The sequence below is a fragment of the Rhipicephalus microplus genome, chromosome 3 (genome assembly GCF_043290135.1).
Source record: "Rhipicephalus microplus isolate Deutch F79 chromosome 3, USDA_Rmic, whole genome shotgun sequence".
In the NCBI taxonomy this organism is placed as follows: Eukaryota; Metazoa; Arthropoda; class Arachnida; order Ixodida; family Ixodidae; genus Rhipicephalus; species Rhipicephalus microplus.
In genome coordinates this window covers 160,388,511-160,400,843 of record NC_134702.1, presented here as the reverse complement: position 1 = coordinate 160,400,843, position 12,333 = coordinate 160,388,511, and positions in this window count along the sequence as shown.

Genomic DNA, 12,333 nt, shown 5'->3' with positions numbered 1-12,333 from the left:
AGCGGAGGCTAGTCAGGATGGTTGAAAGGATGGTGAAAGCCAGTGGTGCCTTGGAATAGGGGCCCGACGACACGGCGTTGCCCCCCCCCCCTTAGCGGCAACGAAGTCTTTTTCGCAAATAAAGTTTTGTTCTTCTGCAACACGGCGTGCTCGAAGAGTGCGGCTGTATAGTATGCAGCCACAGCGGTGTTGTGCCAGCATCTCAATATTTTCCGGGTGCGCGATACATCACACGATTAACGTACAGTCCATCTACCTGAAGCATCCAAACTACACACATAAAAAACGCAGCAGACTCTCGCTGGCAGAAGTATTAGTGAAGAAAATGTTCGCTGCAAGCTTCAGGGTAAAAATGCTGCACACATCCACCAAGGCCACAATACTCAAGAGTCTAGCATCTGTGTCGCTTAAATGCGAGACTGCACAACATACAAAAGGTTAAATAAGATTGCTTTCTTTGTTTATTCGAGGCATGTAATATTGAAATCACAATTTTTAGATCCCAAAATGAAGATATGATAATGAGACAAACCTCAGTGCAAGGCTGAAAAATTTCACCACTCCATGTTGTTTAACTTGCACTGAAGTGGCTATTAAAAGACAAAAGAAGAGAAAAGCGAGCCCCGTTATTGTCTGCTTCAATGAGCGACACCGCCACAGTAGCTCACGAGGGATGGGGGTGAGGAGGGATAAAAAGGATAGGAGTAAAGATGTGGGAAAGCCGAAGAAGGAGAAGAGAAGAAGAGACGTGTGGTGGTAAGCCACAGCGAGCGAGGACAAACCGAGGGGATAGAAGAGATAGGAAAGATGGAGCACGGTCACTGGAGTCCGAGGACGGGGCGCACCTGCGAGAGCTCCTTTCGGCGTCGGTGGATGGCGTAGAACAAGTCCAGTAAGTCAGAGCTGCACTGTCGTCGGAGGTGGAAGGTCGTCGGCGGCAGGAGATGACGTAGGGCGAGTCCAGTCGGCCAGAGCCACGCTGACGCGGGAGATCGCAAGCGCGCGGAGCGCGCGAGCGCACGACCGGTCGGCCCGAAATCCAGCAAGCGAGTCTTTAACTTGCACCGACATCGTAGAGTGCACGGGCCTCTACCAATTTGCTCCATGGAGTATGCGACTGCTGCGGCTGCGGGATCGAACCTGCGACCTTTGGTTCAGTAGCCATGCATAATATAACCACTGCTATAGTGAGGCGGACTATTCCAGGCCTGTCAGAAGAACCGTAGAGGTGCGCCACGTTTTTTACACTAAACAGCACCACCGCTCTTCAGATTTTGCTAAATAGCCATTCAGAGCGCACAAAAGGTGAAACTTTTGCAACGGTAGTATTTTGCCATAATTTCAGAAAAGCACCGGGCCTGCGTGGAAGGCACAGCACAGTCACAGTGAAAGCTAGAATAGCGACCTTTCAGAGCTTTTTATAAACACTCATTGGGTAACTGCTGCAAGCACACTTGTTTGATACCTACTACAACATTAATAATAAATATTTTTTGGTATTAGGCTGGCATTCGCTAAGCTATTTTCCGTCATTATTCGGAGAAGCCTGGTATCCGCTGAACACTTGATAAGGATTTTGGGCCAATTGTTCATGCAGTGGCTGACAACGATGGGGAATTATGCCTGACGTGGGTATCGGCCACAGTTAATAGTTGAAAAAGAACAAGTTTTTGTTTTGGGTTGGAGCATTGGACGACCCGTTCGTTACGCTAATCGCATTGTGCGATAACTGGTTGTTGTTTTGCTGTTTCAAAACGCTTTGTAAGTCGTATTACCGTGATTGCTTTCCCGACATGAAGCCTGCTTAAGGCAAGTTTGCCAACAGTTCCCGTGCACCGGCGTGGCTCAGTGGTATAATACTGAACTGGTACCCAGTTGACCTGAGTTCCAGCGCCACTGTGTCATTGGTAGTATTGTTTTCTAATTTCGTGCGATGTGGTTACGGACACCGGCGGCGTTGGCGGACAACTATGGCGGCGCGTAACCCTAGTTGGGATCTTATAATGGCTTTCGCTGTAAAGCGGAGCGAAGTATAGTGCCAGTGTCTGGAGGTTTTTATTGCGATAAAAATTATATAGAAACTGTTGGCTAGACTTTGCGGCCGGCGTAGGCGTCGACGTCACTCACCGTATATGTATACGTATCTATATATAGGAAGATGAAAGAAAGAAAAAAAATCCAGAAAAAGACCCCGGCGTGCGGAGCCGCACATAGGTCCTCTGGATCGTGAGTGCGGGGTGTTACCCACTGCGCCACCGAGGGGCATGTCCTTCAACGTTCAAACAGCAATCTATTCAAATCTACCCCTTACCGCTGCTGACGGGCATCTCGGAGGGAATTATTGTGATTTCCGCATTACCAGCAAGATGGCTCATTGAGCGCGCGTCGCCACATCACGCAGCGGCGCGTGCTCTAATCCTTCACGCGTACTTTGCCCCGCTTAGATGAGGGAGGCGACGCTCCCTCTCGCGCGCCCTTATCTCGTGGGGCGGAGAATCGTATACGTCTTAGGTGGCCTCGGGCTTTACCTGGAACGATTATGTTGTAGTTACTGGACACACAAATATCACTGCAATCATTGCAGTTTCCGTTTGCGAAAAGCGCACCCTTTTCAGACACAGCGCAGTCACCACTGAGACGCCTATTCGAGTTCATCTGTCTCTGTGAGTATACGTTTCGGGCCTCATTTGTGCGTGAGAAACGTGGGGCACGTTTCAATCTGCTTTCCAGCCTGCGTGTCGCCTGCTAATTTGTTGCTATCGCGTTAATTTTTTCGCCTTTGTGGCAATGCTGTGACTTTTTGAAGGTCGGATCGCAATAGCGTTTTTAATGTCCCTTCCAGCGTTCACCACCCTGTACATAGAACGACCTAAGAAAAAGACCACTACGCGATCTCGGAATCTCTGGTTAAGATTTCATTTTTCTCGAACTCGCTATTTTCTTGAATTGTCCGTCTCTGCAGATATCGACCTTACGCGTTGTCAAGTACACTGCATTCAGTGCACCAACACAAAATATTACAAAAAAAAGCACCCATAATAAGTGTACAACATAGCAAATGTCTCAATTCTTCGGTGGAGCGTGTATCCTCGGTAGAGCGTGCTTCAGTGCAGTTCACATTTGAAAATTATGTGAACGCGTCACAATCAGTGGTGTTGCAGAAGGATTTTCTTGGGAGGAGGGAGGGGCACCTTTTTGAAATTGTCATTTTTGTTCTGTATGCTACGCTGGAAAACATTTCGGGAGGGGGGGGGGGAAGTGTGGCACCCCCTGTATACTGCGCTCATTAGTGTGCTCAAATCACTCGCTATTGGGCAGTGATATTTGCCTATACCGTTGGCAGTAGAGTGAACAACAGTATTCCGAAGGTATATCACGACGTTGTGGCGTCACCATATGACGTGGTCACAACATTGGGCATCACGAAATTGATGAGGTTCTGTATACGTCATCATAACGTCACCGTCACGTGAAAACGCCACGAAACTCGCTGTGCCTCCGATCCCACGGAGAAGTGCAAAACTACAGCACTATGTAAGATGCAGAATACTTTCGGAGGGTGGTAAGAGAAAACTGTGAACGCACTAACCGACAACGAAAATTAGAAGATGGTTTTCGTCTTCAAGCCGTCTTAGTATTGGTATGTGCCCCTCACAGTACTAAGTACGGTTTTAATACCATAAACTACACCTTGCCTACTCGGCTTAAAAATGTTGGCTCATCTCACATCTCCATCCGTTAACTTTCTCACAGTTCTCTGAAGAGCTTATATTTCGTTAATGTGTGCACTATCCTCTTCCTCCCACCCTGACTTCATTTTTATTTGCGTAAATTGCATTGAGTGTATTCAAAGATATGCTTTATTTTTAGCAGTACCTATTTTACTGTGCATTGTCTTTTTAGGAGCTTGCTCTCTAAGTTTGCGCCTTGTCCTTCCGGCGGCTGCCGGCGCGTGCACCAGTGTTGTCTGTGTACGTTTTTCTGGTCGACGCTCAAGGTTGCCGCTCCGATCACCTGTCCGGTAATTCCAACAGTGCTCACTAAATGGCGTGCCGCCACCCGAGACCGGCGGTACGTTAGGATTCCTCGATTCGCGCGGGGCAGCCTACAGAGAGCCGGTTTTCGATGACCCGCGCGCTCGCCTCCTCGCGACCTTGTCCACTTCGTTATCGTCACTGCGTGGACACGGCAACATGGGACATGTTGCTACGATGAGTGTTATGCTCGGGTACTGATACCTTCCCAAGCCCCCTCACCTGCTTGCTCTCAACCCCGTTGAAGAACGCCTGATAGCTCCATGTCGGCCACTTATGAGCTTTAGGCATTTGACTCACGGCAGCAGCCAGTGTGGCGCAAAGGGGCAGGTGGTTAAAAGGACACTTAAGTCAGCTATCAGGTCGAAGTTGATTGTTGAAATAACGCTCTTGTAGTGTTACTTTTGTGCCAAGAAAGGACCTATTTTAAAATAAATTCACGTTTTAGCGCTCCGAATCGGGTTAGCACACTTAAAATTACCCGCCTCAAGAAGCGGACCGAGCGGACAGACTCACGTCATTGTTGCCATGCCCAACATTGCCCGGCTTAACTGCGCTAGTAGCAGCAGACCGAAAGCAGCGGGAGCCACAGTAGCAACAACGGCCATTGATCAATTTCCCGCCATTGGCTTCGAGATGGCAAACGCTTTTGTTTCAACTTTGGCCCGCTAGATGGCACTACCTGTCCCATGTAACGACGCGGCAATTGAATTTTTAAACCACTCCCGCCAATCCCCCTAGTAACTTCCGGCGGTTCTTTTTTCCATGAATCAAGCAGAAACGAACAAGTAGTGTTTTATTGCGTCTGTCGATGCACCGATAGTACCTTATTTAGGGCAGTTAGATCGAAAGCTAGTGATTAAATGTAGGTGGTTCATCTGATGTCATTGGGATCATTTTGAAAATGTCCTACTGCGGCACTTGTGTTCTTGTGCATTTACCTTAATTTTTCGGTACGTAGGGTACTGTTGTTGATAATATTGTCGTTTTAGTTGTTGTCATACATTGATCTTTTACTATGACGTAAATTGTGATTTGACTTTAGTGTCCATTTAACGAGCCAATTCACGTCGCCAACACTGTGCAGTGGCGGCTGCGGACCGCGCCCGACATCGTTGCCTTCATGATGCGTCGCCTCGTTTAGAAGCCTTTCCACAAAAATTGTCTCGCCAAGTAACACCACGTGCACCTCCGATCAAGCTCCTCTACCAATATTCACTTTATGAATATGGCTGTGAATGTTTAGTTTTTTTTCCCGGGTTTTTCTTGCAACGCTATCAGCACGTGTTGCTTCTATTTTGTGCATACCTCAGCACTGACGCATAGGGGGGCGGTAAATACAGCCGCTACAGCAGTTTACTATAATTTGTACAGAAAAGAAAGAACTCGGAACACACACATACCGTTGCATAAGTGCGCAACTGCTACATCATGCATGTGCCTCGAATGTGTCACGAACAGCTGGAAACTCACTAGTCATTTTTCCGAGTGAAGACCAATGAGTGCCATTAAAATTAGAATATTAGATGTTAATGCCTGATCGATTTATGGTTGGAGGCACTATACTATTGAAGCGCTGTTGGACAGCGAGATTTAAGTGTGTGTTTAGAAAAAAGTTATTAACAATTTATAGTACTAGGTGTGTTTAGAAAAAGTGGGTAATCATTTAGAGTACTAGGTACCCACTAAGGGAGAGCATAAAGGCGTCCCTTGGGCTAACACTTGATGAGGCCATGTTCACAAAAATTACCCTGTGTTATATTATTATGGGAGAGCATAAACCATTGTTGCGTGGGCAAAATGTGTCTCAACAGAGCCAAATATGCTGTTACGACTCGATTAAGTCCTCATGAAGAGACTCCGTGCTTGATCTGGTTATATCTTAGAACTCGGCTCCCGATCTGAATAAATTCTTATAAAATGTGCACAATAAAATGCACCACGGAATATATATTAGGCTTCCATTATAATTTTTCGGCAAATGTAAGTACCATAAAATAATGCGCTCAAAAAATGCCGTTTAGTTCCGCTAAACGGCATTTTTCGAGTCCTTTGCCCGCCAAGCAAGAGGGAGGATTAACCAAAAGAAGCATTATTATTTGCAGTGAATAAATGAATCAATTAATCAAAGTGAAACCCATGCAGAATACCTTTTGGCAGATTTGCAACATCACAAACTTCATCCCCACCTATGTTGATGTGCTTCCTTAATCAACAATTTTGAGGTCACAGTCCCACGTGAGAGCTTACGGGCGCGTTGGTTGACTGTGCTGCTAGGTTCAGGCCTGGACGTGAAACTCAGGGTGGTCTAGCAGGCTGAGGAGGCTGCCAGAGTTCACTCCTATGTGGAAACGCAGCCCAGCAGTAGAAAATTGAATAAGTTTTCCTTTCTCTTCTCTTCGTAAAGGATGCGTGGAGTTTTATAGCAAGTGGTGGTTTTCTCTCGAATGGTGTTTTAGATGACACTGGCATGTTGGATGTGAAGGTCTTCTTGTTTTGGGCAGCGTCCAGAATGGCCCAAAAGCAACATCCCTGCGCCACCAAAACGCGAGTTCACGGCAAATTTTCGCTTACACTCTGTACCCCTCATGTGCGCAATTTTGAATGCCTGCATCCCGTCTTGTCTTAGAAGTTTTGAATCTCTAAGCATTCGTATGCTGATTTAATGAGAAAATGCCTTTCAGTGCTACTGCTACGCAAAGCGATAATTATGCAGTAAAGAGAAGTGTACTTATGTAAAAATTTTTTTTATTGGCGCTGCTAAAATTGAATCCAAACTTTGAGCATCATTAGAATGATACGTGCGATAATATGGTGGCGTTCCTTGTTCCACTACATGGCCACAAATCTTCCTTTTCGATGACTTCTCTTCCACTATCCTCCAAGTTTCTATCTTCTTTGGCTGTAGAGCTTACTTAATTTGTGTCCCAAATTTTCGTTAACACCAATCATATTTAGAATTGAACAAGCGAGTATGTATAAGGAAATTGTTGCGCACGGATGGTTGTTCAACTGTGCTTAAATGTCACGGCGATGAATAAGAATTGTATGCATTACGTAAAACGACCCATACATATCTTCGTAATAACATCTCTCTAGTTAGGACGATTATATATAGGGCATTTGAACTACTGGAATCTATCCAGTTCTTCCGGAACTCACAACATAACTACATAGATCCTAAAAGCAACAGGAACGTTTTATGGCAGATATTGTCACTAATTTTCGATCAATGAGTCTGCACGTCTTCAATTCCAGATAATCAGAGATCAAGCAAGGTCAGTCAGTTTTTCAAAGCAGGCAACTGTTCTGATCCTAATAAGTAAACACCAATCTCATTAACATGCATTTTTTTGTAAAATGGTAGTACTTACGTGTACTCACAAGTCGCATATCTCACGTGGGCAAAAATTGCGTTTTCTTCCAAAGTACTTGAATTTTATTAAAGGGAGATACTGTTCTTGCCTGGTTTGTTGTTTTCAGACAACACTCAATTTATTTATATTAGCAAGCACGGCTACATTTTTTCCAAGTCATTTCAGGTGTACGTCAAGGCTCTTTCCTTGAACGACATTTATTTGTAGACTTCATTAACGAGCTTGCTTGCGGTATTTATTCCATAATTTGCCAATTTGCTGACGATTGCCTTATTCACCGTCGCATATCTTTTACCATTAACAAGAAACATTGATGTAATGAAAACTTCATGATGCAGTAGATACTGAGCGATGAATCTAAATGTATTGAAATGTAAATGTCACGACAGCATTCCACCTTACATTATCTTTACACTTTATTCTCCACAACTTTTTCATGCGTTGATTTTTCACCTTATCTAGATGTCCTTATCACTGACAAGACAACTGGTCCAAACACATCACGAAATTATTAGAAGAAACAAAAATGTCAGCTTTATTAAACGTTCCCTTTTTTGTCCACGAGTTTAATTTGAAAACATATATGTGACGTATATGTGAGACTTAAGCTCGAATATACTTTTATTTATTTTTTAAATAAATGAATAATAAAACTAAATATACCTACCCGATATGGAGGCCATATCGAAACTACTTATTTGATCTGCTAGGAAACATCCAGAATCCTCCACTTTTACGAACCCATGGCGCGTACTCCCTTCCCCAAAGGGAAAGTCACCGAACGTTCTCTGGTCTCGGAGGTATCTGTTCAAGCAAAGCTGGTTCTCCCACCGGCTGCAGCTAGGAAGGCTTGTAAGGACGCCTCCCAGCCCCTATCAAAACCGTGTGTTTAGAAAAAGGGACTAACAGTTTGAGTACTTGGTACTAAACTATAGGACAGCTTAAAGCCGTCACGTGGGCCTCATGAGCTTTGAAGATTTCTTCATCCGGCAGGTCTAGACCTTACAAAATTGGCAGAGGGCAGGACAGGAAAATGAAAAAAAAAAGCGGGGGATTTGCCACTCACTTTACCATATGTTGAACTAGAACCACCTTGTTGGTTGTAGTTCACCACTCTTCATCACCTCTGAATATAGCAGTTGGGTTAGTGATAGTGCCACTAAATCGACCATCGGTATGGACTTCTTCGCTTAGCGAAAAAAAAAGATATTGTGACTGCCTGTGATTCATAACCTGTATGACCATCGTCCTAAGCTTCGAACGTTCATCTGATTACCACTTGTGCGAACATCCCGGGAATACTCTATTCCACGAGTGGGTAGCGTATAGCTGGCTCTACAAATGCATTCCTTAGGTCTTTCTTACCCTTGGCTATGAAAGAATGTAACTGGCTTCCCGAATTATTCATCCATCAACGTGACAATTTTCAATACAGACAGGTAATATTCGCTCACTTGGCAAAATTAAAGTGATTAACAGCAAACACCTTCGCTTCACTGAATCAAATATAAAAGAAAAATCTTACTTTGCAGCTGCTCCTTTTGCCTCATTTATTTTTAATATTTTTCCCTGCACCTTTTTTTTCGAAACATTGTTCCTGAAAAAATGCTACAGATTTATTGTCAAAGCTATTCAATACGAAACGTAACCACTTGTTGTAGATTTTGCTCACAAAAGCAGTACATCAAACATTCTGTGAAGACGTCCTCTGATGTCAGCAATGTGACAAAAAGAGCTAGTTGGTTCATGTTGGTTTTTGGTGACGCGCTTACAGTAGGAACCGATTACAAAGGGACAGATTCCAGTAGTGGCAGATTACTTTTCGTCTGGTTGACACTGAGGCCTGGGTTCATTGTAATCTGTCCCTGCCGGAGAGCATTTCTTAAAGCCAACGTCTTATGACGTTAGTTCTTTTATTTTTGTTCTTTTTGTGCTTGTGAAACCATAATTCATTTTTTCTTGAGGAATGCGGTGATTTAATAAATACGTGCGGAAAAACATAGCATGTGTGTTTTTTTTCTTTTTTTGGTTTCGTAACAGCGTATACAGCTAACGTGTGATTTTGTCAGTGATATTCCTTTGTAAATGTGACCTTGTACTATAGAAGTTTGTTACTGGAACTTGAAAAGGACTGTCGAGTTGATCAAATAAGTGTACTTCCAACTAGCGGGCGGGTGCTAGAATGAAGAAAGATGGCGCCACATTGCGCTGGAATCTCTCAAAAAAGCCACTTCTGGGCTCGTTATCACGAAATGGGTTGACGGCAAGTTCAGATTTTAATACGCGAGATCCATGAGAAGTTTCGCATCTGATGTGACTGAAGAACTCTGGTGTAAAGAGCGTTCATGGCCCTTTGCGCCAAATCGCGAGTGCTTGTCAAGCATCTGTCGCACTGAAGCGCCTCCAAAATGTCCGCATCAGCAAAGGTAAATGGTGTAAAGGAATACCTCACCGTTACCATGCTAGATATGTGAGTGATGGCAGAGCGGCTAAATACTTCATGCTACAGAGTGATGGGTCACAGGTTCAAGCTTTGTCCGACTCGAGCAGAAGTTTTCTTTAATTATTTCTTGATTTTTGTCTTTTCGATTTTTCAAGTTCTTACTTAAGCGCGCTCCTAAGATTCCGACGCTCAACGTCTAAGAAGCAAGCTCTTGAACTCTTTCCGTTAATACGCTGGGAATATTATCTAAGGGAGTTTGCGTATACATACACACTGCGCGACGTAATGTATGAGCAGTGTAAAATAAAAAAAAAAGAAAGCGCTTGGCCAACACCGCTTGACTCCACATTACTGCGACATTACTTCAGACTCCAGAACACACCAACAAAAGATAACTGCTCCATCTAGCCCATGATGCAGTTGCCGCAGCAAGACAGTCACTGGTCTTGCTCACGCTTCAATAGCCCGATATCAGAATTTTCGCGTCACTCTTGCCACTGAGCGTAGATCGATTAATCATAAGATTGAATCACATAAGACAATTAAATTAAAGGTTTACATAAACTATGAGTAATAGTTTTGCAGGATACTTTTCATTGACTAATTAATAATAAACTTACCACCTCTATGAGAAATGTGTCCTAAACCATAGCATCAATTTGCGAACACACACACACACACACACGACACACACACACACACACACACACACACACACACACACACACACACACACACACACACACATATATATATATATATATATATATATATATATATATATATATATATATATATATATATATATATATATATTGCGCTGATCCGAAGCCCGTTTCCAAATGCAGATCTGTAAGTCACGAAGTGACACGCTGCACGCCATTCCTAATAGACACGTGTGTTATTTCACTCCAAACGTGCCACAAAGACCATGTTCAGAAGAAAGAACTGAAGGCCTTAACTTTTAAGCACCAGCGCACTCAACGTTGACTGCAATGGTGTTGTTTGTGTTGGCGACCACCGCAAGAGACAGCCGCAGTTACGGCATTGTTAAAGGCGCTTCAAGGAAGATAACCTTGGATGAATGGATGAAAACAACAATATTTATACGTCCTGTATAGGGCGTAGCCACCTGCCTGGCTAATCCCACGTAGGGACTGGGAGGTCAAGCCTCCTAGCCTTGTCATGGGCGTACTGGACAGCCAGGACTTGAGGGATATGGTCGTGAGACTTTATGATTCCTGTAAACCGTTCCCGGGAAATGCCACGGCCAAGCGACCCACATTACCAGAGCATATGATCAAGCGTACATACTTCCTTCTTACATTCCTTGCAAACAACATCCATATCTTTTATATCGTACCATTCTTGGATCTGATCCGTAATCAATACCAGGTCTTGCTCGTCAGCATGATGCCATAGATTCCTGCCTTTGGGGTTTGTCGCAGTGTATCCCCAGAGTTCATGAGCAGCGTTGAAGTCCCCTAATATGATTAGAGGCCTAGCTTCCGCGAGTTTCGTAGCTTTCTCAAAAATTATCTTGAAAGGTTGCTTGTAGTGCTTCGGGTTACTGTAAATGTTGAAGACAAATAAGCTGTTGCATCTTTGATTTTTCTATGAGACCGGCACTAATACCTCCACCATGAGATACTCTAAGTTCTTGTCCCGAATGCCTAGATCGTGAGAGATGTGTGTCAGCTGCCTATTTACAAACAAATATAAGCCTCTACCATAGTTTTCACACTTTGTAGCTCTATACCCCGTGAGCGTGACGTATCTGTACCCAGTTTTTTGGAGTGCTAATATACCCGGCTTAGATTGTAGTGATCTGAGATATTGCTGGAGTGTGGCACGTTTGTTGTTGTACCCCCCGCAATTCCTTTGCCACACTCGAAATTCTCTTTTAGTGTGGGCCATATTGGATATTCGTATTCCCTGCCTGGGGAATAATGGGGGCTGTGAGGAAGGATGGTCCACGCTGCGCTCTGTCGTTGCCAGACATACTCATCCCTTCAAGAGTTTTCACTCTTTCGCTAATTGCCTTAGGCCCTTCCCTAGGATCATTTAATGTACTCTGCATTTGTCCCACACTCATCGTCAACTGTGAGGCGCTGTCCATGATCATTTTCATTTTATCTGCAAATGAGGCTAGTGTTTGTTTCTTTTCCTCAATGTGCGTTTCAGTATTCTTGAGCTTACTTTCGACGGCTCTGCGCTTAGCCGACATGACCCCATCACCCAGAGGCGTGGGAACTGGTGTTTGCTTTGGCGTGTTTTTTTTCTCGGCCTGCTTGGTTTCACTTAAAAGTTTTTTAATTGCTGCTAATTGTGTAAGCATATTTCTGTTCATTTCCCTTAGTTCTTCATTTTTCTTTCTTAAGCCTCTCTATTTCCCTACTTTGCTGTGGGGGTGGGTCGCAAAGCATGACACTTACCGGTTCGGTTCGCACACCATCAGCCCAGGCAAGTCATCTGTTGT